General features: G+C 39.9%; 2 long non-coding RNA genes across 3 annotated transcripts in view; both read left to right on the top strand.

Annotated features, from left to right (window-relative positions):
* Positions 1–25,379, top strand: part of LOC138157009 (uncharacterized) — a 130,064-nt gene that overhangs the window by 57,064 nt on the left and 47,621 nt on the right. The window lies entirely within an intron of this gene.
* Positions 7–10,325, top strand: LOC138157008 (uncharacterized). The gene is made up of 2 exons (XR_011167265.1): positions 7–6,075; positions 6,124–10,325. It is a non-coding gene; the product is annotated as an uncharacterized lncRNA (long non-coding RNA).

The raw sequence follows: 25,379 nt of genomic DNA, 5'->3' as shown, positions 1-25,379 counted from the left end.
ATTCAGGTGCTTGCTTGCAACCAATACCTCCCACGGGGCCCAAGGAGCTGAAGGACTAGAAGGAACTTGGCCATGTCTAAGAGACAGCTTGGCAGTCACACACTGCCTGCACAGGAGATGGAGGCAGGGGTCCTACCTGCTGCCCCCTTCCCTGTAGCCCCAAAGCTGCTTTCTTGGTGTTTTCTGGGACATACTGGTGCTGGATCCCCACTAAACTTGGACTTGTGAAGAACTTAATCCTCAAGTGCTCCGTGGAGTTGTCCCCTTTTTTCCCTCTATCCTCTTATCTTTGAACTAAGAGTGGCCTGCCTCTTTTGTTTCCTACCCCTACAAGTCAACACAAAAATTCCCAGATTGAAACCTGAGAAATCTTCTCCACCTGCCCCTACCCCTTCCCATCTTTGTTTTTTGCTCATTTGCCATACATTTTAGGGAGACCACACAGGCAGCATCTTCCCTCCCAAATTGTCTACTGTGAAAGCGTCTGGCATCATGGCCACTGGGCTTGTGACAGTGTCTCCTGGTGCTGGCCCCCTTCTCCCTTCTCATAGCCACCTCTCTAATAGCCTTGCTGCAGGCTGACTACCCATTGAACCCATGGTGAGGATTGGGCCCAGCAGGTACCCAGAAGGTAGTATCTTGTGACCTGGAAGAATTTCTGAGAGGTTTTCCAAATAAAGATTGTGGGGGGAGGGGGGAAAGGGGCAGAGTTTGAGAGAGAGAGAGAGAGAGAGAGAGAGAGAGAGAGAGAGAGAGAGAGAGAGAGAGGTTAAGATTCTGCTTAAGGAAACCAGAGTTTGAGAGAGGTAATATTTTAGACTTAGGAGATGCTTTAGAATGTTCAGATGGGAACAGGTTCAGAACTTGGTGCTGGTCTTCATTTGTCACAGTCCCCAACTCCATGTTGCCTTCTCAGGGCTGCCACTCCTAGCCCTCTTGTCCCCACAAACAGGGCTCTCTCTTTGAATTCACTCCTTATTCAGTATTACTGCACTCTTTGGAGGCATGGTTTTAGTCCCTCACCCAGTTGCCCTCCCACTCCTGTGAAGTGTCCATTGCTGGCAGTGGACAGATGAATGACTCACCCTAGCTTACTTCCAGCGCTCCCAACCAGCACAAAGGAGCTAAGTTACCCTACTATGCCCTGTAGTACAGTATCTCCTGACTATTCCAGGACACTTAGATAGAAATTAGCATCATCCCTTTTTATAAATCATTAAAAAATGCTAAGACTACCAACTGTAGAAAGAAACTCCTCTTCCTTACTGTCCTATCTGTACAGACAGCATTGCTCACAGGTGGGACTAGAGTTTGGAGGTTGGGGAGGAGGATTGAATATGGAGGGGAATGGAATAAAATAGGGTGGAGGGATTAATTTAGGAAATAACTGTTCCTTGCTGTTGTCTAGGACTCAGAGCAATGTGATGAGAAGTTCTGAGTTTTTGCTTCCTGGATAGGCTCTTCAAATTTAGGGATTAATCCTCACTGAAGAATAGTCACTACCCCTCATGCAGTGTCCTCTCTTCCCCCAGGGACATTTCTTCTTGGGTGAAGGTGGGCATAGATTGCTTTCTATCAATTAGTGAAAAGAACTTGGGAGGTTGCGGGGTTGTGAGGTTGGACCTGTGATTTCATCAACATTGGGAACAGCCAATGTTGAAACTTGATGCAACTCATGTATAACAGTCTTAGAAAACTTCCGAAGGCACTGAGAAATTAAGTGTTTTGCCTATGGCCCATTATCTGGCCCATTATCTAATATGTGTCAGATGAAAGACTTTAACCTAGGTTTTTCTGACTCCCAGATTACCCCCATCGTTCCTATGTCAGGCTGCCTATAGTGTCTAGGGAGCATTTAGTCCCTTTGGTCACAGACTTTACCGATGCTGCCCTACCAACCACCCAGTCTTCATATAGTTAGGGCCTGGTGCTAAGACAATGTTAATGCCACCATAGGAATCATAGGTCTCTCTTCAAAGACTCTGAGTTCACAGAAACTAGATTTCATCCTGGGGGTGGAGCCCAAAGGGGTCATTATTGCTCTTTGACTTTCTACCCCAACTCTGGGGTAGATCTCCTGGATAAAACTTAGGTATGGCTTGTGTCTTAAGTGTTCTTCACAGGTACCCTGAATCCAGTATGGGTATGAGACTGCCTTTATTTTCTCCACCACAAAAAATGCATAAAATGCATTTTGATAATTTTAATAAAAATGCATAAAAGGCTATAACCAGAGCCCTAGTACAGATACTATATCTATACCTATAGCACTCATATAGTGTCCTACCTCCCTGAAGGTAAAGGCATTTTGAGGCTGCTTAAGAAACACCACTCCCATTTACCTTCTACCACAATCCAAGCAACTCCTAGCAATATTATTTAGGATTGACTCTGTCCAGAACTCTTAGCCCATGTAATGTGGCTTTAGTCTTCCAATTTTAGTACTATCCTCTTCAAATTGCATGCACTGAGAAAATCTATGAAACTCAGGAACTCTTGATTGGGAACTCTAGAACTTGGAAACTATCTCAGGATTATCTGCAAGGTAACCCTCCGAGGCTGAAAATATCCATTCTCAAGATCACTAGTCTCTGACCTGAGCAAAAAAATAAAAAATAAAAAAGCAAACGAAAGCAGGTAGGGACTCTTAATCTTGCCAGGGTAAGGAGAAATTATTTGCTGCAATTAATATTTTCTTCTTGTGGGGGAATGGGGAGGGGAGAGATTTCTTTTCCCACCTTCCCCTTCCCCCACCATGTTGCATTTTAGTCTGGAAATCCAAAAGAGTGTGCCTTCCAAAAGGCCCAGTTGACATCTTAGCTCACCATTAAATTCCATGAAGAAGAGGTAACTCTTCTGGCAAGAGACTGTGCGCCCTCTGACTCTCAGGCACCAGTCATCTTAGAGGCAATTACATTCCCTGAAATGATCCAGAGGAGGGACCTGTGTCTTCTTGGTGAGGGGCTAGAGTACATATCTCCTGGTATAGGAGGTGCTCTTCTGATACAGATCCTCACGCTGTAATTTCATCAGTTTGATTGGGCTATCTATCAAATTGATCAGACGCTCCTTTGACCAGCCACCTTTACAACAAGATTCAGAGTTGAAAAAGCCTTTTAGTCATCTCATCCAGAGCCGAAACTCGAACAGATTCTTCAGATTCCAAACTTAGTGCTCTTTCTACTATGCCATACTACTCAGGTCATACCAGGCCTGTCACTGAGCTCTTTTTTTCTTCCATTTGACCCCTTTCCCTACTCATTCCTAGCCTAGTAGACATGGAAGCCCCATCTGCTTACTCCAAGAGCCCTGTATTGCATTCCAGATAGTTGGCCCTGGTATACTACTGGAAATCCCCAGACTTCTCTAGAGGAAAAGGTGCTTCTTGTTTTCATGCCTTCCCTCCCCCAGAGGTGGCTATTTGTGCTAGAGGTGAATCATCCTTCAACTTAAGTGAACCACTTCCTATTCCCCTACTCCATTCTTCCCCCTTTGATGCTAATGACTCATAATGGCCTATACTTATTTGTAGCAATAATAATTGCCCTCCATGCCTAAGAAGACAGACCCTGAGCTATGTTGGGAGGTTGCTTATGTTTGGCTAGTACCTTCCATTCCCCCAAATGGAAGGTAAGGGCTTATGACTAGGGAGTCCTTTGTCAGGAGAGTACTTAGTACAACTGAATACAGTTCTAGGACTAAATATGGGGGCCTGTTTAGACTTTCATATCTCTACCTCCACCTTAACCCACCCCACCCCAACTTGGCCTCTTTCATACATATAACAGTAAGTCAAGGAGCTATGATTACACTGATGTGGGAACTCCTTCCATTCCGGAAGAATACAAATAACCTATCTATAATTTATAGTTTCAAAGAGAGATGCCTGAGGCTCCCAGAAGTTAAGTTAATGGTCCATGGTCACATGGACAGAGTCAGTTCTTAGTACAGTTCCAGTATTCTGTCCCCGCCATACTGCCTCTACTTTATAAACATAAAATATACAGAAATCTGTGATCTAGGGCTATTTCTGACTGTGTAGGATTCAGGGAGACCTGTTTCAGTCAGGTACCATTTAAGATCACACTTCACATTTCATTAAATGAAGCCCATTTCTAACAAAGGTGCTAACAGACTGGAACCTTTTCCAACCCACCCACTGCATAGGACTATTCCTTGTCTCAAAGTAGTTCTTGGGACTTTTCTGAGGGAACTCTTTCCTTGGAACTTTCTGACAGTCTATTATAGTATCTTTGCTTAAAGTTATTTAGTGACTTGAGTACATCTCAGCTAGGTAAGTATAAACTGATTTGGATGTCATTTATAACACCTACCATGAAGGGGATGAAACTGGGAGCCTCAGCAGTCTTACAGGTTGGGAATTAAGACTTAATTGAGCCATAATTATTTCTGCTGTGGAGGAAGAGAGAGACTGTGGCTTCATGAGCTAAAGGGGAGCATTTCTTCTGTTTTCTGAACCCTGCTTCTCACAGTTGGTGACCTGGGACAACTGGGAAGGGGGTGTTCAGAACTTTATTTTCCTCCTCCCTCCTGCCTTTGTTGAAGTAGTCAGTTCTAAAGTTTTTTAAACCAGAAAAGATGCTTTCCCCACCCTTGCCAGATAACTGAAGGAGGTGGCCTTTCTTTGTATACCCATCTCCTCTCCTTGCCCCAACCCAACCCCACAACCAGCTTCCAAGCTGAATGATGCTATACCACCATACTCTTTCCACAATGAAGTCCAAAATAATGATAAAAATAATAACTGATATTTATCTAGAGATGTAAAGTTTGCAGAGCTCATATATAATATATTCTCATACATATGTATATATGTGTGTATGCACACACACACACACACAATCTCATTTTAACCTCACAAGAATCCTAAAAGATTGATGGGCATATTATTCCCATCTTACAAATGAAGAAACTGGGGCTCAAAAGTTAAGTGACTCCCTCATGGATTCATATCTAGTAAGGCCACACTAGAAACCTGTTGAAAGCTTTCTGGCTGTGATTCAAGAGGGGTCCTACTACTGTGTCTCATATTCCCAGATGACTTGGGCCTGCTAGTTAGCTAGGGTCTGGGACCAGCTGGTATGATTTTTTTGGGTAGAAGACTCTCCTGCCTCCTTAAGACACCTACTCCCATTGGCTCATAAATGTGGGAAATGCCACTAATTGAAGGGGATCCAATGACTTTGTGTCCTGTCAAAATGTAAATACCTCAAGGGGTTCCCTTCATTGGATCATTTACACCTCTGTGTGTATGTATTAATTCAACAAACAAGTTATTAAGCCCTACTCTGTTAAAAAAAAAATGGCAAGACAAGTTGGGGATAGTCCAGTTCATAGGATAGAGTGGGTACGTGAAATAAAGCTGCAGAAGCAGGTTGGAGGCAGAAATACCAAAGCAAGTTCTTTGGACTTTGCTTAGTAGGCAATAGGTAGCCACCAGAGAATTGTGAACAGTGACAAATTGAGAGTAGTGCATGAATGTGAGTGGGTTTTCCAGATTTCTTTCTTAACAGTAGGTTTTGACAGGAAAAAAAAGCAGGACAAGTAGGAGCTTAGTCTCCATTGAGGGGAGTGAGGAGAAAAGGACACAGAAAGGGTAAGATGAGAGCACCTAAGACAAACTTCTGAGATTCTACAACTTACCTGAGGCAGACTATTTTCTAGTCACCCACAATGAATTCCTTTTCTCACTACTCCACTTTCCCCCAACCCTACTTAAATGAAATGATCAAAATGGCATTAGTGGAATTCCTCTTGTATTTCTAATGCTAAGGCTCTGGGTCCTCCTCTATGCTCTGTCTAGTACTCCTCTGGAGGCTAATGACTCAGTTCAGAGGTAGTGTCCTCATCAGATCTCCTAATGAGTCCATGGTATATGGGACTGCTTTCTGGTAGATCCATAGAATTAATAGGACAAGACCTCAGGGATAACCTAAGCCAACCTGCTCATTTTACAAATGAGGAAATTGAGTCTAACAGAAGGTAAGTGATATGGTCAGGGGCACTGAGCACAGAGCTGGTACTAGATCCCAAGTCCTCTAAGTTCCAAGTCAGGTCTCCTTTTATTTTCCCCCAAGACCCAGATTTCTTCAGTGTAGAGAGCTCTCTGCTTTTCTCTTTCTGCCAATTCAGATGGGTACCTGCTCTGCAACTTCTAAATAGCCTTGGAGAATTGGCAGGGCTATTGAAAGGTTGTAACTGGCCCAGGATCACAGAGGTAGAATATAGCAGGGCCAAGATTTGAACTCGGGTGTTCTCTGAATCTAAGTTCAGTTTTCTGTCCCCTATGACACACCCTAAAATGTTGATTTTTTTAGGGACTCCTTGAGGTTTGTGTGCCTGCCACTTTCTTCATGATTTTGCTCACATGAATCTCCTGCCCTTGCCTGGATGGCCAGTAATGGGGATGATTTTTATCATCTTGAAGCCCCTTCTGTGGGATCCATGTACCATAAAGACTGGCCTACCTCTGTCACGTATTTTTACCCTGGGCCTTTCTCCATTTGAAACAGGTAGGAAGGCAAGGTGATATAGTCGGGGTTCCAAGTTCCAGCTTGGCTACTAACCAACTACATGTGTGACCAACTTCTAGGTACATATTTCCTTATGTATTGATTTTCTTAGAATGAAGAGGTTGAATTAGGTCTTTAAAGTCCTTTCCAGTCCTGATTATTGGAAAAAGGAGATGGGAGTTCAGGGAAGATGTCAAAGAGGAGGAGATGCTTAGGTTAGTTGTTAAAGTATAGATAGCATATGTTGGGAGGGAAGGGTTAGAGAGGAATTTTTTTTTTTAAGAGATCCCTCTACTACAGTGGAAAAGATATAATCAGAGACATTTGAAAAGAAAGTGAACTGTCCTGAGTCAAAAGCAAAGGAAAGCCCACTAGAATTCATGTAATGGTTCTGAAGACTAAGGAAACATACCACCAGGGTAGGGTTTTATTCTGTTTTGTTGGTTTTAAAAGGGGGAAAAAAAGGGAACACTCTAGGGAAGAAATGAGGATGATAGAGGAAGAACTCACCATTTTTCATAATTTGGGTGATAAAAGAGGATTGACATGAGTTCAAGGTATATATTTAAATTAATTAAATTTAACAGCAAATCTGATGGGACAAGGAAAAAGAAGGGGGGGGCAAGAGGGAACATATATTTGGGAGGAAATAATTATAAACAATACCAACTTCAACTTCAGAGAGTGGATCATAAAAATGGTGGGATTAAAAATAGTGATGAATGTTCAAAGGTTATACAACATACTCAGGTTGTATTTGTACCAGGAATGCAAGGCTGGTTCACTATTAGGAAAACTATAAACATAATAGTCCATATTGTAACAAACAGATCACGTGGTTACATCAATAGATTCAGAAAAGACTTTTGATAAAATGACACCTATTTATATATTTTTTTCAAATTAAAAAGCATGGGAAAATGGACTGTTCTTTAATATGTTAAATAGTATCCATCCATCTAAAACCCAGAGCCAGCATTATTTGCAGTAGAGGAGAAACACCAGAGGCCATCCTAATTAGATTGAGGTAAAGCAAGGAAGTCTATTGTTACTACTATCATTTGATATAGTTCTAGAAATGATAGTTACAGCAATGTGACAATAAAATGAAATGTAGAGAATAAGCATAGGCAAAAAGAAAACAAAATTATCACTTTTCACAAATGACATGATTTGATTGGAGTATCTTATAGATGCTAAAAAATGAAATAGTAATTTAGGTAAGCACTCAGGATATAAAATAATCAAACTCAAAACATCAGCCTTTCTATACATTACCAACAAAACCAAGCAGGAAGAGATAAAAAAGGAAATTCCATTCAGAATAACTGCAGAATGTTTAAAACATTTGGGGTCCCAACTACCAACAGACATACATAGGAATTATATGAATGCAACTGTAAAACTCTCTTTACAAAGACAAATGTCTTAAATAACTGGAAAGATATCAGTTGTCTGTGGTTAGGTCATTCTAATATAATCAAAATGAGAATGCTACCTAAATCCATTTACTTATTCAGTGCCAAACCAATTAAACTACTTTATAGAACTAGACAAAACAGTAACAAAATTTATCCAGAAAAACAAAAGGTTAAGAATCTTAAGATAAATTATTTATTTTAAAAAATGGGAATGTCAGGCAGAAATACTCTAGATCTTAAACTTTACTACAAAGCAGGAGTCAAAAAACCTATTCAGTATTCATGAAAAAATAGAAAAGGTGATCAGTGGAACAGATTATGTACACAAGACACAGAAGCAATTGAACATAACAGAGCATTCCAAAAGCCCAAGGACTATGGGGGAAAGGACTTAGTACTATTCATCAAAAATTTTTTGGAAAACTAGAAAGCAGTCTGGCAGATAGTAGCTGTACATCAATAGCACACACCACATACCACAATAAACTCCAAATAGATACATGGCACAAATGGAGATACCTTTTATAGCTATGGATAGGAGTTGCTTTTTTTTTATCAAGTAAGGAAGAGATCATCATAAAAGATAAAACACAATTCTGTTTACATAAAATTGAAAAAAGTTTTGTGCAAACAAAATTAATGAAGTTATAATTAGAAAAGAAATAGTAAACAGTTTTATGAAAAATTTCTGAGATAAAGGATTAATATCCAGGATATATAGAGAATTGATCAAATATATTAGAACAAGATATCTTGTTCTAATTATTGATAGATCAAATATATTAGAACAAGAGTCATTTCCCCAATAGATAAATGGTCAAAGGATGCGAACAATAGCCATGTAATAATTGTTCTAAGTACCTAAAAATAAAAGAAGTGTGAATTAAAATAGCTTTGCAGTTCCATATCATACACCTCAGATTAGCAAAGATGACAAAAACAGAAAATGACAATTGTTAGAACAGCTATATGGAAGAGGATGAGGAGGGGACTAGAAACCATGATCTAGGAAAATAGAACATGAAATAAACATAGAAATGTTTAACCTGAAGAGAAGGCTTAAGACATACATACTAGTATATTGTTGGTGAAACTGTGAAGTGATCCAACCGTTCTGAAAAGTAATTTAAAAAAACATCCCAAGAGTCACTGAACTCTGACTCAGCAATATCACTACTAGATATATACCCCAAAAGAGATAATAGAAAAAGGAAAGAACCTATCTGTGCAAAAATATAGCAGCATTTTTTGGTTGTAGCAAAGAACTGGAAACAAAATGAGCATTCCTCATTATTCCATATGAATGTAATAAAGTGTTATTATACTGCAAGTAGCAAAAGACATGGATTCCGAACTGATACAGAGTGAAATGGGCAGAACCAGGAGAGCAATGTATTTAATGACTGTGATATTGTAAAGGAAAACAACTTTGAAAGACTTCAATGACCAATTGCAATTCCACAAGATTGATGAAGCACCCTTACTATCCCTTGGTGGAGATGAACAGTAGGTGCTGAATGAGACGCACTTTCAAACATGTTTTAAATGTATAAATTTGTTTGCTTACTTATACTTATTTGTTACAAATGGAGATTTTTAATTGGTGGAGAGTTGGCTGGTAGGGGGTGAGGGTGGAGTAGAAAGGTAATCACAGAGATGTAAAAAGAAGAAAAGAATATCAATGAAATATTTTTAAGATACACAGAAGAAAACTGGGAGGGAAGTTCAGAAAGAAACATAGGGCCATATTGGTACTATTGTGTTGAATTTAACATATGTTTAAAAAAAGAGAAATTATAAATAACCGAGATTTAAAGTTTCACATACAATCTTTTTCTGTTCTTTGTTTGTGGAAATGTTCATGTTTATTGGTGCTTGTCAAGTTCATAATAAAAAAAAAGAGAAAGTCAGTGGTGGTGGCTCTGTAGTCACCTGGAGGACCTGATGTTTTACTTCCCATGTGACTTTGGACAAGTCACCTAATCTCAGTGGGTGCCATTTTCCTCAACATATAAAACCAAGGGATTGAATCAGATGAGTTCTGAAGTCTCTTTCTTCTCCAGATGTATAAGTACACTATAAAATCTGGGGAAAAACAAAAAATCAAGGATGTAGTGCAAAATGCCCCTATTGTCCATAATATTGACCCCAAAGATGAGGGAAGCCCTACCTCAACATTCTAATTTTCCATTGCCACTCTTTATGGGTTTGTTTCCAAGGAAAATCTTGCACTTAAATTCAAAACATCAGCTGCACAAGTTCAGGATGGGAAAGAGCTGGCTAGGCAACAGTTCATGTGAAAAAACCCTGGGGATTTTAGTGATTATAAGAAACAATATGAGTCAACTGCTGGATGTGGCAGCCTAAAGAACTAATTCAAACAGAGGCAGAGTACATAACCAGAAAGGAGCTAGTCCCACTATCTGCTATCTTGGTCTGACCCCATTTGGAGAACTTTGTTCAGATCTGGGCACCATATTTTGGGAGGTATATTGATAAGCTGAAGTATGCTTGGAAGAGTATGAGGAAGGGACTAGAAACCATGATCTAGGAAAATGGAACATTGAATAAACATAGGAATGTTTAACCTGAAGAGAAGGCTTAATTTATAACAATTATCAAGTCTGCCCTCCACAAAAAGTTATCTTATAAAAGAAGAATTATATTTGTTCTATTTTGCTTGGCCTTGGAAAGCAGAACTAGAACCAAAGATGGGAAGCTATAGAAAGGCAGATTTTAGTTCTATATAAGCTAATTCTTATTAACAGTTGTTTGGCCATCAATAGAAAGGTTCACTTAAAGAAGCAGTGAAGAAATGTCACTAGAGAGCTTCAAAAAGAATGCTAGGTATTCCCCTTTCTAGGGAATGTTATTGATGGTATTCATGATAGGAATTGTATTAGATGACCTTTAAGGTATCTTCTACTGCTAAGTCTATCATGCACTGGGGGAATAAACAAGTTGTGAAAAATGAATATAATGGACCATCTCTGGACTGTAAGAAACTATGAATACAAATATGAATTAATACAAAGTGAAATAAGCAAAACTGAGAAAATAATGTATATAATAACTACAATGGTGTAAATGGAAAAACAATAACGAAAAAATGGAAATTGAATGCTTCAAAATGATAATAAGCAAATTTGCCCTCCTCTCCCCACCAAAAGAAATAGGAGAACACAACTCCCTCTCTTCTTTGCAGATGTGGGGAACAGTACAGAGAACCCTGCAGAGAATATCATACTTTTTCAATGTGCGAGATAGTTTTTTTTAACTTTTTTTCTTGTTATAACGAGGGGGCTCTCTGGGAGGGTGATGGAGGAAGGACAGGAGAGGTAATAACAAAAACTATTGATAAAATTTTTTTTAAGAAAATAAAACTAAAAGGGATTAAGAGAATCCCTTGGAATATTAGATGAAACCCCTGTAAAGGCTTTACAGGAGGCCATAGAAAAAATTGTGCAGAATGAGAGAGTGTGAATCCCATCTCCATGGCTGGAGGAAATACCCTTATCTGTGCCAGCATAGATCCATTGCAAAGTATGGAAGTGGGCGTTGGCATTCTAAAAATCAGACCAGTGTCTCTGGTCTCTGATCTCAGTCCAGGAAGATTTTCTAAGTGCCAGGTCAGTAGGTAGAAATTGAAGGATATTTCAATTGACTTATTTGCTCATATGCAGGCTTAACATTCCTAGCTAGGTGTGGTCCAAGGCAAAATGGTGAAACTGCATTTGGAACCCTTCTCCTCTATGTCTGTTTGAAAGCAGCATGATGTAGGGGAAAAGAGAACGGATTTAGAGTTTGTGTGACCTTGAATAAGATTCTAGACTCCAGGTTCTTCATATAAAAATAGGTATATGTGTTGGGAGTGAAATTGAACAGGAGATAAGAGTTAGATTACATCAGCAATTTTCAAAGTGTGGTCCTTGGACTTATGGGGATACCTGAGACCCTTTCAGAGCATCTAAGAGGTCAAAACTCTTTTAATAATAACACTAAGAATTATTTACCTAGTAAAATAGACCTCCCTTTTCCAGCTACATATGTATGTAAGGCTGGATTTTCTTCATATATTTCAGCTAAACAATATATCATACCAAATTGGATACAGAAGCAGATAGGAGAATCCAGCTACCTTCTGTTAAGCTAGATATTAAAGAGATTTGCAAAAATATCGAGTCACTCTTCTCACCAAATTTTTGTTTTGGAAAATATAGTAATTTTTCATTAAAATGTCATTTATATTAACATGCAATGGGTTTATTCTTGTTATTTTTAAATGAACAAATATATACATACATATTTTAAAATTTTATGAGTTTAATTTCTTAACTTACCATAAGCAAAAGTTCTTTGGGGTCCCTGATAATTAATAAGAACTCCAGAGGTCCTGACATTAGAAGATTTGAGAACTGCTGAACTAAATTATCTCTAAAGTCTCTTCTAGTTCTAGTTTAGTATGAGAACTAAACAAAAAAGGATCAAGGTCAAGGTCACAGTGAATCAGTGACAGCCTGGAGGGTCTTCCTTTATCCACTATTAGCATCCTTGAGTTCAAAGTCCATTTAGGTCACAAGGACTTTGTCACTGAGCTGTAGGAGAATTCAGGCTGAAATTTTCAGGTTCCAAGCCAGCATAGCCCTCAAACTTTAGGTGATTCCTCCCTAAGGTGCCTGCTGAAGAACAGCTTACCTCATTTCTTAGGCAGTCTCATTTCTCTTTCTAGGATTTCCTACAGTCATTTCCTACTCTAACATTCTATGATTGAGACCCATGCTTGCATTGTGTTTTCTGAAAGCCTAGATAGGGTTCCAAAATTATCCTTGGATTTTTCTGATCACAGAGAACCAACCAAAGAGCCTGATAGAGGCTGTTGCCAAGGGCACATACACTGAAAATCACTTCATCCTAAAGCTGTGACTAAGATGAGGCTATTGGGGCTTTGCCCAAAAATAGGAAAAATATATAGAAATATTAAAAATATATAGTCTTATTATCTTCAAAGTACTTCCTCCTCATCTATATTTTCACTATGGCAGCAGCAGTGGTGGTGGCCCTTATCCCTTATTTCTGCTTGGAAAATTTGTGGTTTTTTGCAGTCAGAACCAGATGTATTTCTTCCCTGGCTGCATTCCAACTGAAGTGTCCCTCCTTCATGTCGTCACTTGTTTTAGGCATAAAAATTGCTAGTTATGACTGCTTCCTTCTGAAGTGGCAATGGATTACATATGTGGGATGAGAGAGAGGGTAGAGTTAAAGGTGATTCCAAAATTTTAAGCTGAGAGATTGGCAAGATGAAGGTGCCATTCCTAAAAACAGAGAAGCCAAGAGGGGGAGAAGAAGGTTTAAAGGGAAAAATGATAAGGTCAGTTTTAGACATGTTGTATTTGAGATGCCAGCTTACACAAAGGTAGACATATATAATGGGCGGTTGGGAAATAAGACTGTAGCTATGGACGCTTGTTGGGAGTAAAGGCACATATCTGGGAGTCAACTACATAGGGGAGATAATTGAAGTCACAGGAGTGCCCAGGATTGCTAAGAGAATACCTTTGGGGACCATCTACATTTAAGGAGTGGAAGGAAGATGGTAAACCAGAAAAAGACACAGAAAAGGAGTTGTTGGAAAAGTAGGAGGGGAACCATGAGCATGTGGCATCATGAAAGCCAAGAGAAAAGAGGGAATCAAGAAGAAGGGACTAGTCTATAATGTCAAATGCTGCAAAAATGTCAAGGAGAATGAAGATAGAGAAAAGACAATTAGATCTATCCAGAAGGCCCTTAATGACTTGAGAGAGAGAGACAGAGAAAGAGTGACAAGGCTAAAAGCCACATCCCATGGGGTTGGAGGCCAAGTAGGTGGTAAGGAAATTGAAGTAGCCAGTACAGATTACTTGCTTATAGAGTCTGGCATTAAAAGGCATACGATCAAAGGGATAGTATGACAGCTTGAAGGGTTAGCACAATCAAAGAATAATTTTTTGTTTTTGTTTTTTTCAAGATAGGATGAAATGGAACAAGTTCCTAAAGGGAAAATAGCAAGTTCCATGTTTGTGCCATTTATGTGTTATTTGGATCCCTTGGGGGTTGGGTACCAAATGAGCCAGTCAGTCAACATTTGTTAAACATATCAACTATATACTGAGTCCCCAGCACAGGTATACTCAGGGACCCAACTACTGATGGCTACTCTTTACCTGGACTCCTCGTTCAATTGTAAGTGTATTGACATCCCCTAATACTCACCCTATCCCAGTAATCCTGAACCCCTGAAAGTGGATGTATAAATCCCATTCCCAATTCTCATCTTGGTTTCTTACTCAGGCTTCTCTTCTTCTCCTCTCCAGCCTCATTCCTGCCGGCATTCTCCTTCTGTTCTCAGTGAGGTCAGTACCTGGCACAAAATCTTTATCTCTTCTTTTCCTACCTTCATTCTGAGGTACTTCAACATAAATATTGATACTCCCTCAAATATCCTAATTTTCTAGTTCTACTCAATTCCTACAATCTATTCTTCCATTCTACCTCAGTTACACATAAATGTTCACACTCTTCATCTTGCTATCGCTATCATCTATTAGGGTACCACTTTCAAGAATGAAGAACAAATAACAATAACAACAATCCGTATCTATTGACTCCAAAATTCCATTATCTGATTGAAAAATTTTATCATTCTATTCCTATGCCTTAAATTCCTCATTCTATTTTTCATCATCAATATGATCTAAATTCCCTCTACCTTTCAATTCTTTCCTGGGATATCATCCTTGCATTGCCTAAACTCCTTTCTCTTCCTTACCTCTCTACCCTTGATGAATTAGCCCAAATCTACACAACCCTCTCCTGCTCTTTTTTAGTCCCCTTTGCTTTTTCTTCATCCATGTAAGACACTCTCACCATGGGTGTCCCCCAAAGCTCTGTACTGGACCCCTTTTTCTTTTTGTCCTATACTATTTCAATTAATGCTTTTATCAACTTCCATGGATTCAAATACAATTTTCTATGCAGTTGACTCCCAGATCTATATATTTAGCCCTAATGTCTCTGTTGAGCTAGTCACACATTTCCAACTGCATAAAATGTTCCCCATTTCCACACTCCCTTACCACTATTAAGGGTACCACCATCATCATCCCAGTTCACCTAAGCCAGTAACATTGGCATCATCCTTGGTTCCTTACTCTCAACCCACATATCTAATTCACTGACAAATCCTGCTTCATAACCTCTCTCATATATACTCCCTTCTCTCCACTTACATATTAATAACCCTAATTCAGTTCCTTATACATCTTGCTTTGACAATTGCAGTAGTAGCCTTCTAATTAGTCTCTCTCAGGTTTCTACCCAATTAAATACATCCTCCACTCAGTTACCAACATGATTTTTCTAAATTGTAGGTTTGACTATGTCATCACCCTGCGCAGGGAGTTCCAGAGGCTCCCTCTTACCTCTAGGATCAAATATAAACTCTTTTGCTTTGGCATTAAAAGCTTTTAATAACCTGGCCCTTTCCTACTTTTCCAGTCTTAAGTACCCTACAATCCAATGACCCTGGTTTCCTTGCTGTTCCTTGAACAAGGCACTGTCTCTGTACCTTTGCATTGGACTGTACCCCTTGTCTACAAAGCTTTTCCCTCTCACCTTTGTATCTTGGTTTCCCTGACTTTCTTCAAAAATCATCTCAAATCCTACCTTTTCCTAAGAGACCTTTCCTATACCCCCAGCTTCTACTGCTAATGCCTTCAGAGATTATCTTCATCTACTCTGTATATATCTTCTGTATACCTAGATATTTGCGTATTGTCTCCCCCATTACAAATGCACACTCCTTAAGGGCAGGGACTGGGTTTTGGAAGATTTCTTGGCTTTTCTTTAGAACCTTAGCACTTAGGGTTCATTGACTGACTAAAAATAACCCAGAAAAAATGCTGCCTAGAGATACCGATGGAATGGTTTCACCTCCCGGTCTTCTTAGAATTCTTCTGAACTATGGCAGATGGGAGTATAAGGTGCTGATTTAGAGAGGTCTCTGACAAGCTTGGTTTATTTACAGGGGTGGGAGACATAGTTTAGGACTGATAACATCTCTCCATATAGAGTGCTGGGCCTGCCCATTGACAAGTACCAGAATAAGATTTAGAACATTGTGCTTTGGGGGTGATGTGATTCCTTGGCTCATTATTGAGAATAACCATGCCTTTGAGCTGACCTTTAAAAAGGTGATTGCCCCTTTATGTCTTTTCCCCCTTTCTCAGGCCATGTCAGAGACCATAGACCTGAGAATGACTTTGGTCTTCAGGAAGGTGCCTATATATTACTATAGCTCCCTAGGAACTGACCCAAGGATGGCAGCCTTTCTTCTCAAGTGATGGCATCAACCAGGTAGAGGTAAAGTATCAAGAGTTGTATCTAGCACTGGAGAGACAATGACAGACAATGCTCTCAACCACAAGGCAGCCATGGTAGAAGCAATGACCCAGAAACAAGAATCAGGGACTAGAGAAGTGAAAGTTCCTGAACCCTCTCGCTCTGGATTTCCTATGTAGTGCATTCCCCTAATTCAGTCTCCCAGAAAGAGAAAAAGGTTTTCAGCAATCACTATGGTTGGGGGGGTGGGGGTGGGGCACCTATCTAGCTGAAAGGCCAAACATTGCAATGTTCAAAAAATATGGCAGTGATAAGAAGTGAAGAAGGAAGGAAGGAAGGGAAAGGGAGGGAGGGAGGGAGGAAATAAGCATTCATTAAATACTTACTATGTGACAGACATTGTCTAATAGCACTAAGGATAATACAACCAAAAAGAAAGATGGTCCCTGCCCTCAAGCAGCTTATATTCTAATGGGGGAAGACAATACACAAAAGGGACCTGAAAAGGAGGATGGGAGAATGAAGGTGCCAGGGGCATCATTTTAAAGTACAGAGAAAGTCAGAACAGGCCAAGAGGAGAATGATGGTAGGCTGGTCTGGATCCCCTCACAAAATGGGGGCTCCAGGAGAAACTTGTCAGTGGGGAAAATGGGGTAGGCCTTGTAGAGGGATATTCTAAGGTGATTAGACCACAGAAGGGGTAGGATATTCCAGGGCAAGAGTGCTCCAGATTCTGAGGGAACTTTCAGGATTACTGGCATTGACAATAATAGCTGATGTTATAATGTTATAATTTTAAGATTTTTATTTTTTTGTTTGTTTTTTGCTTTTTGGAGGGGAATTGGGGTTGTGACTTACCCAAAGTCGCACCACTAGTAATTATGTCAAGTGTCTGAGGCCGAATTTGAACTCAGGTCCTCCTGACTCCAGGTCTAGTGCTCTATTCACTGTGCCACCTAGCTGCCCTGACTTTAAGATTTTAAAAGTCATTTTTATAGCCATTTCATTTGATTCTCACTATATTCTTGTGAGGTAGCTTCTAGAGTTGTTACTCTATTCATTTTACAGATGAGAAAACAGAGGCTCAGAGTCCTGACCTGTCTTAGAGTTAGTGAATGTCAGCAGTAGGTTTCAAACAGAGGTCTCTCCTAACTTTGAATTCTGGACTATTTCCTCCACACCATGTTAGCTCCCCATAGTACAGTCTACAGTTCTATGAACTTTGTTCTTCTAGATGTTTGAACTACCTTTGGAGATGACCTTTGGAAGTGGGGAGGAGTGCCTCAGTCGCAGCAGTCTGATTGCCACACCTTGTGGTAGCTATGTTGTTTGTTGTACAGTCATTTTTCAATCATACCTGACTCTTCATGACCCCATTTGGAGTTTTCTTGACAAAGATACTAGAAAGGTTTTCCACATCCTTCTGACAGGGTACAGGCCCATCTCGAGACCTTAGCCCATTACCCCAAAAGAATTTGAGTCCCATTTGTTTACAGACCCTGGAAAGCCTCCCCTGAACTTCCCCTTTGAACTCTCCTTGAATTTTCCTACTTGGTCAAGTCTTTGGCATTTGTCTGAGGCATCAACCCATCCCAGCCAACTGGCCTTTCATTGTAGCCTATGCCCAATCTCACAATTCTTCTACCTCTAACCTAGCCCAGCTCTTCATTGTCTGTTAGCTCTGATCACCGCTGGCCGTTCCACCTTTAATCCCATCTAGGGGGTGGCTAAGCAGTGAATAGAGCACCGGCCCTGGCATCAGGAGAACCTGAGTTCAAATCCAGCCTCAGCCACTTAACACAAAAACTAGTGGTGTGACCTTGGGTAAGTCACTTTGCCCCAATTGCCCTCCAAAAAGCAAAAAAAAAAATCCCATATAGACCCCTTACCTCCCAGTCACCCCATACTATTTGGCCATTCCTCAGTCCCTCCATCTTGCTTCCATTAGGGTGCTCAGATTCCTTAAGAATCTAGTCAGTTCAGATTCAGTCTGGCCAATAATGTGGATTTTTAGAATCATGCCCACACTCTATTGGTATTCTAATAAACCTTGTCTTTGACTGAAAGAAGGCTTGGATTGAATTCATTCAAGGAAGGACCTGTGTGTCGCTATTTTGGGGTCTCAGAACCCCTAAACACCAACACTTCTCCAGCTCATTTTACAGATGAGGAAACTGAGGCAGACAGGATTAAATGACTTGCTCAGGATCATATAGCTAGTACATGTCTGAGGCCAGATTTGAACTCAGGTCCTCCTGAGTCCAGGCCTGGAGTTCTATCTACTGCAAAAGAACTAAATACAAAGTAAATGTCCATTAGTTGGGGAATGGCTAAACACATTGTGATATAGGAATGGAATGGAATGTTACTGTGCTATAAGAAATGATAAATAATGAATACAGAGAAACATGGGCAGACTTAAATGAATTAAAGCAGATTGAGGTCAGCACAGCCAGGAAAACATACACAATGACTACAACAATATAAATGGAAAGAACAACCACCACAAAACATGAATATTGCAAAATTATAAAGAATACTCCTGGCCCAAAGACATATAACCAGACCTCCCCACCACTCCTGCATGGAGGTGGGGAATCAATGGGCAGGGAACATTGCATATGTAAGACTGTTTCAAAATATTGGTTGGTTTTGCTCCTTTTTTTCTGTTCTTCCTCATTTTTTTCTGTTTTTAGAAAATTCTTAGTTAGAAGGGATAGTGGATGTCTTATAGGGGAAAGGGTACATGGGGAAATCTATGTGATATAAAGATAAAAATATCAATAATAATTTATCTTTTGAAGAAAAGAAAGTCTCCCAACTGGAATAAGAGTGGGGAGTTGGATCAAATAGGATCAAATGAATGTGGACTTTGATACTGGCTAGGTCCTTTGAGTAGGAAGAGATAGGTACTGTTGGTATTGTGTTCCTAGAGCCAAGTGGCTGGGAATATGGAAAGCTAAGGAATGCACTCCTGTTACAATCTTAGTCCTACTGTGTAAGTTCAGCTAGGATGAATAGCCAGTAGTCCACAGTTCATTATATTCCACAACATGTTGCCCTTCCCAATGTTCAGCTGAAAGAGAGAACCAAGCTTTTGTGATGGTGCTTCCAGAGTTCTGTGCTAAGACAAGGGAGTGGAAGACCCTGATAAGTCAATAGAGGCCGTTCTCTGCCTCATTTCTTACCTAACCTTAATCACTAAATGGGAGTTGCCTCAGTCAAACTGAGGTGAAAACTTGGCTTTAAAAAGTCAAGGTCTCCCACTGCAGTTAGGGCCATCTCCAGTCACCTGGACCCAGATGGCTCTGGAGGAGAAAATGGGGCTGGTGACTTTGCATAGCCCTCCCTCACTTAAATCCAATCCTCTTGCATGTCATGGCATCACCTCCTTGATGTCATGGTCCTCTTACAGAATGAAGGACAAGCAGCAACAAGAGCTATGACAAAGAAAGGCTACAGAACCAGCCAAGGGCTCTTTACTGACCTTAGTAGCAAATGATTGGCCCTTTTTAGGTACCCAGAGGTAGGCAAATGTCTCTAGAGGTTGTGACTTAATATCTTCCCAAACCATTTATGTTCCAAGTGCCTTTACCTTTACATCTTCTGCTGAGAGAACATTAGTTGCAAGTACCAGATAATGCTGTGGCAATAAGATTGTTCTTACATATCTCTTACACCAAACTCAGTTCTGCCCCACAAAAAAATAGCTATTGGACCCACTACTGGTGTTGGGTAGCCCTAGTTACTTGCTCTGCTTTAATGTAGTAGAAAGAGGGATGGTTTAAGGGTGAAGAGGGAACATGATTCTAGCCTGCATCAAACAGGAAGGAGCTAGCTGACCTTGAAGTTTATATATGGGCCCTAGGAGGGGTGGAGGCAAATCAGATATTCTTCTAGTGACCTATGGAAACGCCCGAACTTCTTCCACCTAAAGATTAGGGAGAAGAAACATTCGTATAAATAAACTCTACTTTGTGACCCGGCGTGAGGATTTGCCCATGCTACTTTGAAGTGCAACTTCAGTCCTAGACAATCCAGGTTCCTAAAAATAATTAGAACAATAATAATAAAATAACATATATAATAAAATTAGATCAATTATCTGGGGAAGGAAAAATTCAGGAATTAGTTAAAGAAATAGAAAAAAATGCTGTGATATACCCTAATTATCTCATTTCCCCATGTGCTATGGGATATTATTTTCACTGGACACATGAATCCTAAAGGGTTATTAGTCAATGTACATAACCAATAAGAATTGTACTACAAACTGGAGGGAGGGGGACCTAAAAAATGGACCATATGACTCCTTCCTCTGACGCACACAGTATTTCTAGTACTATATTATCTGATCTCAGAGAACTAATTCTCCCCAATAGTCCATGCAATGTTGTATCTTTGGAAAATGCATAAAGTACCATGAAAACCTTCATGTCCTAAAGGCAATTTGGGGGGAGGCAGGAATGGAATGGAGCAGCAGATGTGCCTGAGAGTGTTCCATAAAGTCTAAACTGAGGGTCACAAATGGACAAGGAGAAGTTATCAAGGTTTCTCTTGGAGTAGGAAGTAACAGCTACCCGAAGGGCCTCGAGTTCTGCCCAGCATATCTAGGGCATATGAGTTAGTCAACAAGTGCTAATGAAGCAATGCCAGATACCACATAAGCACTTGGAATGCAAAGAAATGCAAAAATAGTACCTGCCAGAGGCCTGGGTCAGTAAACCCAGCTTTTGACCCATAAGGTGGCCACTACTAACTATGGCTTAGCCAAACTGTGTGTCCTGAATAGAACAACTTAATGAAACTGGGCTCAAGATCTGAGGAAAATTAGGCTAATCCTAAAAGAACTTCATGGATTGGGCCAGTAACTAAACAAATTATAGAACATAAATATAATGGAATATCACTAGGCTGTAAGAAAAACAGATATGACCAATGCAGAGAAGCATAGGAAGTCTTACCTGAACTGATACAAAGTGAAGTAAGCAGAGCCAAGGAAAACAATATGAAAAGACACCTCCCTCTACTCCTTGACAAACAGGGGTGGGCTGTCCACGGGTATGGAGTGTAGCACATACATTCAGATTTTTTTCAGTTCATTAATATATTAAAAAAAGTCTTTGTTATATGGGATGACTCTTTGGGAGAGAAGGAAGGGAAAAGAAGTATACAGGGGGATATATGGAAGGTATAAAAACAAAAACTAACAAAAATCGATTTAAAAAAATTAACTATATTCTGTTTAAATTGTTTAATTACAAATTGACCATGTTGCCCTTCCAGCATCTCTAGGGCTATATAGCTTCAGGAAATGGGTGCTTCTTATCAGTAGGTACAGTCAGAACTAGAGCTAAAAAATTCTTTCACCATGGATTAAAAACAATTGGGGCTGGGCAAGCAGTAGTGTACGTACAGAAGACACTCTAACCATGGGTACAATTGCAAACTACCTACCAGTAAATCTGACCTTTGCCTCCTTGCTCCCAGAGTACTGGGAATGCCTCTACCTAGATGAGTGGAGGAGCTCAGGGTGAGCTGCAGGGGTCTCATTTGCCTCAGGGAGGAAGCATGTCCCACTAGGAAGAAAATACGCTGCTCAACTATTTGGTATGCTCTGTGCCTAAGACTTTTGAGGCAGGAATACCTGAGTTCAAATCTGGTCTCAGATGTTCACTAGCTATGTGACCCTGGGCAAGTCATTTAACCTGTTTGTCTAATTCACTAGAGAAGGAAATGGTGAACCATTCCATCACAAAGAGTCAGACAAGCATGAAAAACAAGTGCCTAAAGGCCAGACTTTAGTTCAGCCAAATATGAAATCCTTTCCTCAGGGGAATACAAATATAGACACAGAAACAAATACATAGGGAAAGACATCCAAGTAGTCAGATATCCCCAGAGCTCTACTAGGTAGCTAGATGGCATGCATGGAAACTCCCATGTAGGTAGGTGGATAGAGTATTGGACTTGGAGTCAGTAAGACCTGAATGTAATATGCTTTAATACAATGGTGTAACCCTAGGCAAATCACAACTTCTCTTACCTTTAGTATCCTCATCAGTAAAATAGGGATAATGAGAGTACCTGCTACTTTATGGGGTTGTTGTTAGAATAAGATGAAATAAGGTTCCTTTACAAATTGTGCTTTGTAACCCTTAAAGCACCATATAAATGCTAGCTATTATTGTTTGGCTGCTAGTTAGATAGAACTCCAGACTTGAAATCAGGAGGACCCAAGTTCAAATAAAAAAGATACATACTAGCTGCATGAACCTGGACAAGTCACTTAACCCTGTTTACCTCAGTTTCCTTATCTGTAAAACAAGCTGGAGAAGTAAATGGCAAACCTCTCTAGTATCTTTGCCAAAAAAAAACAAACAAACCAAAAAACAATCAAAAACCCCAAATGGGGTCAACAAAAAGTCAGACATGACTAAAAATGTCTCAACAATAGTTATACTGTTCTGTCACAAAGATGTCTCACCTGGATACACTGATCTTTTTTCTTCCAGTATAACCTCTACAACCATCATATGGGACCATGAGGCCTGTGTCATCCCTCTAACACATGTACTTTTTTTTTTTTTTTTGGTACAAGCTGCCTATGCAGCCTCTGAAAAGGTAAGAGGACAATGGTCCCTCCCAAGACCAGCAGCAGCAGCTGCTTATCTACTCACTTTACTGCCTTGGACTAAGGTCTGCATTGCTCACCCTACTTCTCCATTTCAAGAAGAGTCCTAGTTCAGTGCTTTGAAACTTTTAGTTCTTCATCTGGTCTAGGATTCAGATGCCATTTCCCCCAGGTCATTAGGGCTAATCTTCCTTCCCAGTGATGCAATCTTTCTCCATGTATACTCCAGAAGAACACAGAGCTTCTGGCTCCTGCTTTATATTGTAGACTGATGACTTGTCTGCTACTGACATCCTTTCCCCTGTCTCTTTTGGAATCCTTGGTTCAAGTCGAACTATTCTCATCAGAGTGGTTGCTATGTACCTGATAGCCTTGTTCCATTTTTGTGACTTTGCTCCCACAATTCTCTCTACTTTGAATTTGACCCACCCACTCTGTGGGAATTAAAAAGGTTTTAATAGAGACATAGTTTAAGAGAGACATAGTTTCTGGATAATTCAATCATTTTATTAATAAGGCCAGCACATTATATAAAAGGATGGTCATTTGGCCCTCTCTCTTAGACCAAAGACAATCAGGGAGGAGGGCTCACGGTGTATGTACCCTTCAAAGAGTAGGTGTTCCTTAGGGGTGGCAATCAACTCGGTTTGGTTAACACAATGGGAAATGGATTATACTAAAATGAGAGGCTGAGAGTGACATCATGTCACCTTTGGGCAGACTATCTCTACATCCTGACCACTCCCAGATTACAGAGAATGTTTGCCCCACCCAAGCCTGAGCAGAACACGATAGCTACCCTACCAGGACTTTAGAAAAAGGAGAGAACTCTGTATCCTCCTGAATTATTGGTTATTAAAAATTATTTCTCTCACCCCTCTCTACCAATCTATAACCTTCATCTCCTTCAAAGACTGGCTTTGATTTGAAATTGATTCAAGTAGTACAGAAAATAACTCTTTCTTTGGAGAGTCTCCATTCTAGTTTATACTAAGGTAAATTTAGGGAATAGGACCAGATGGAGGATGTATGTAGAATGTTCCCACACTATACATATGTATTTACTATGAGGCTCTATATTTTATACACCCACACACACACACATATAAAATATTCTTTGGTGGTTCCATTATATGAAAGTTCTTTTTCCCAACTAGACTGAAACCCCTGAAGGTAAAGCTCTTGCCTTCTGTTGTACAACTCTCCTCTACCCCATATCTCAACAATAAAGGACTCTGTTCATGGTGAGAAGTCAACAAAAGCTATTAAGCATTTTTATAGTCAGCTATTCAACAACTGATTGCCACTGACAAGTCAATATTCCTTACCCTTCCTATCACTCCTTACACAGTTCCAGATATCACTTGGCATATAAACATTGGTGTGCTGGAGTCAATTTATATAAATCATTAAATTTTCAGTGTGAGTATTTCCATCTTGGAAATCAGCAAACCCTGCAAATAAGGACTTGATAAATTGTTTTGTCTATCATCCTGACTTCAGAAAGTGATGAAGAAAATGTTAATAATGCAGATTAAACTTATAAGTATGTTCTCTGGAGAATTGGTTGTGCAATATTTACTAGGACACCCACTAAACCAGTAAAATCGAATCTGTGTCAAAATCTATATGCTTGCCCCTAGTCCTCAAGTTTACTCTGGTCAAGATTGAAGGTAACTCTTTCTTAGCTTAGAGCCCCAGGCAGGGAGAACACTGAACCAAGTTCACCCAGTGTCTGGCAATATATTCTTATTTTTTATGATCTTTCTCCTAGTTTTGACTCATGTCACAGGATTGTTTTACTGTAGACAATAATATCTGGCATCTACACATATGTTACCTCATTTGAGCCCTCACAACAACCCTGTGAAGCACATGTTTTATTATGTGCGTTGTCATCTTTAATGATAGATTGGATGACAGAGGCATGATACAGATACTAAGACTCAGAGAAGTTACATGAGTTGCCCAGGATGGTACAAGTAGTGTCAGAGATAATATTTTTTTTTTTTTGCTTTTTGAAGGGCAATTAGGGTTAAGTGACTTGCCCAAGGTCACACAGCTAGTTAAGTGTTAAGTATCTGAGGCCAGATCCAAACCCAGGTCCTCCTGACTCCAGGGCCAGAGCTCTATTCACTGCACCACCTAGCCACCCTGAGATAATAGTCTTTTAAAAAATTTATTTAGTATTTTATTTTTCCCCATTTATATGTAAAAACAACTTTTAACATTCATTTTTAAAACTTTGAGTTCCAAATTCTCTCCCTTTGTCCTTCCCCACCCCACCTCCCATTGAGAAGGCAAACAATTCAATATAGGTTATACATGTGCAGTCATGCAAAACATTTCCATATTCAGAAATTATATTCTAACTGAGATCTCTAATGACTCCAGGTCCAATAATTTTTCCACTAT

Source organism: Petaurus breviceps, unplaced genomic scaffold (genome assembly GCF_028583685.1).
Source record: "Petaurus breviceps papuanus isolate PSGF00001 unplaced genomic scaffold, PetGlider_PUasm1.0 166, whole genome shotgun sequence".
Taxonomy (NCBI): domain Eukaryota; kingdom Metazoa; phylum Chordata; class Mammalia; order Diprotodontia; family Petauridae; genus Petaurus; species Petaurus breviceps.
This window is presented reverse-complemented; position numbering and strand designations above follow the sequence as displayed.